Here is a 2,927-nt window from a genome sequence, read left to right as displayed (position 1 = left end):
GGAAATGAACGAATTCCTTATTTTCGCTAAATTTAATTAGCTTATTGCTCAGCGTCATGAGAGTCGGTATAAGGAAGCCATATTTAATATCTTTGTGCCCCTGCATAAAATCAAGCGCTGCAGCTACCGGCTCCATTAATGCAACGTATGACTCCAGGTATCTCAAGTCCCCTGAGTGGATTTGCGGCACATTCACTTCGCAGCACAGGTGTCCCAGTTCTTCCTTATGCTGCAGTAACCTTTTTACCGCATCGTATAATGAGTTCCAGCGGGTTACTACGGGGACAACAAGTGAACAGCCTAAAACACGAACTACCACTTCCGAGGACTTTGGATACGAACACTTCTTCCACAAAGCGTTACACTTTTGAAAAACCTGAATGATTTAAAAAAACCATGAACCAAAAAAACAATAAAGAAATGAATAGAAATTTACCATAGTGTTCTGGTAATCAAGTTCTCCGTTTGATTTCAAAATTTTCAAGAAGTCAGTAGTCGCAAGCAAATTAAGGGTGTGACTGGCACATCTCTGATGCTTAGGCAAAAGCCATTCATTTTCGAACTGACGCAGGCCATTATCGATGTCGCCCATGTCTGGGGAAACCCCGTGCTCCTTGAACGCCTTCACAAAATTCGAACCGTTGTCAGTGACAGTCATGACGACATTTGAACTGTTTACAGTATATTTTGCTTTGCTGCCTTTGTGCTTAAGTGCACATTTAAGATACCTACCCCGAAATGCACATCAGCGGCATTATTTTTAACATTTATAAGGAAACTGCTCCGATACTTGCATTCAACATACCTGCACATTAGCGATACCTGCCTTAAAAATTTGCAACTATTATCAATTATCAAAGAAAGTATTACGTTTACCTGCACTGGCTCTACACTTACCCTAATTTTACAAGCTATTATTTATTTTTCTCATCTCGCAGAACAAAGAAAACGGCAATTATTTTATGTAGTTATATAGATAATTAGATACCATTCGGAAAAAATTTCTCTTGCAGTAATTTCTACGTGGTAAGTGCTCCTCCATTATTTGGTTTCATAGGGATTCGGATACCTTCCTCATTGAAGTAGTAAAGAAAATTCGCTTAAGTGCTTTTTTCGGTTAAGCGCACAAGTTTTTCGTGCAAAGAATGATGGGCAGCTAAGTAAAATATACTGTAGTCCAAAGGAGCTGTTAATGTCGCTAATGACCTGCGTCAGTTTTTCGGATGAATGTGTACCAGTCAGTCTCCTGCAAGCTAAAGCACCAACCAGTGGCACGTGGATCTGAAGAAGCTGCGGTGATTACCCGACCATATGTCGGCCGTTGTACAAAAATACTTAGCTGATGAGATATCAGCTCGTATTTTCTCCAACGTGCTATTATATTGGTCCTCCAATATCATCATGGCTGTCTGCCTGCTGCGAACTTTAAGTCCAGTCATTTCATATGAGTCTCGGAAAGAGCGACGTTCAAAAAGTGAAACAGGCAGACTGCAATCAACGATAGCGAAAAGAAGTTTCTTTTCAAACTTCTGTTGTGCGGTTTGAATATCTGATTTGAGAGTCTGAAATATTGATTGTTATTTAATATTGCTTTATAAATTTAATTTCTGTATATTTACCTTCACAATCTTATACTTCTCAAATAACTCGCTATGTCTTCGTCTCAAATGTTTGATGAAATTGGAGGTAACTCCCCCGGCCCCCTTTATGATACGTCCACAACCAGAGGCAGAACACTTCGCTTCCACTGAGACTTTGCCAGAAATTTCAACCTTGAATAATAGTTTTATCTTATTAATTTGTGAACTTTGTTTCTATTAAAATTATTGTACACAACATTATTACCTCTACTAAAAAATTATTTTGTTATTAAAAATACATAAACGCAACACACAATACAGCACTTCACAAACATAAGAACAAAATTGTTTCACATCCGTATAAAATTCGGAGCAAAATATGTTGCTGGACGGTATGGCGTTGACCCGTGCCACTTTGGATGAAGAAGGTTCGTCCAGATGTAATCTTCGCTTACGCGATGGCTTTTCTGGTATAAAGTCGGGATCCAGTCGGGAACGTTGCCATCAGCCGAAAAGTCACCCTCATCAAAAGTATTACTAATTTTACTATATGGAGAAGAAAACGGTCAATTTAACTAATGTTTTTTAGTATGAATATATATGCTTTACATATGCACATCTCTGACAGTTGAATATATGTATGTACTTTACATATGATCATTAAAAAACAAACATAACCACAAAAAATATGTGCACGTAAAGTTATTTTCTTGTCTGTATTACGAAATTCATTCACACAACACATGTTGTGTTATTAGTAATTACAATAACAAAACACATGTACACACATGTGTATAACTCCCGTCAAAAAACGAATTATATTCTATTATATATAAAATCAAATTATGTACTTACCAATATTTATATATTAACACTGCAATTAATAACAAAAATTAATAATATTATACAAATAAAGCAACGCGGATAATTAACAAAACGCACAACAAATTCACTTGCACTTGTATGACCACGTAGATCATATGTGCTTTGTGCAAAAACAATATTGATCAGCTGTAGAAAAACTCGTTCACAATCGATAACAGAGTGTGAAGTAAATATACTAAAGAATTAAATTATCTATTTATTTATGAAATAAGCAGAATAATTGAAATATATTTATATAAAAATGGTATCAAGTACTTGAAAGTAATTGGAAAAAGTAATTCAACTACTTTCAACACCTTTCAATTACTTTTGGGAATTGATGGTAATTCCAAGTACTATTCAATTACGAGTACTTGTACTCGAGTAGTAATTGAATTTCAGCTGAAAAACGATCACTAATTCATTACAAATACTTTATGAAGTAATTGTATTGAGAAGGAATTGTACTCGAAATTTAACAGG

The 2,927-nt window shown here is 35.6% G+C and overlaps 1 long non-coding RNA gene across 1 annotated transcript; it reads right to left on the bottom strand.

Annotated features, from left to right (window-relative positions):
* Positions 1–1,117: 1,117 nt before the first annotated feature.
* On the bottom strand, positions 1,118–2,375 carry LOC118749867. Its single transcript, XR_004994297.1, has 3 exons — positions 1,846–2,375; positions 1,620–1,772; positions 1,118–1,562 (listed from the first exon to the last, which is right to left on the bottom strand). It is a non-coding gene; the product is annotated as an uncharacterized LOC118749867 (long non-coding RNA).
* Between the last annotated feature and the right edge of the window lie 552 nt (positions 2,376–2,927).

This window comes from Rhagoletis pomonella, unplaced genomic scaffold (genome assembly GCF_013731165.1).
Source record: "Rhagoletis pomonella isolate Grant_MI unplaced genomic scaffold, Rhpom_1.0 Rhpom_scaffold_00069, whole genome shotgun sequence".
NCBI lineage: Eukaryota > Metazoa > Arthropoda > Insecta > Diptera > Tephritidae > Rhagoletis > Rhagoletis pomonella.
This window is presented reverse-complemented; position numbering and strand designations above follow the sequence as displayed.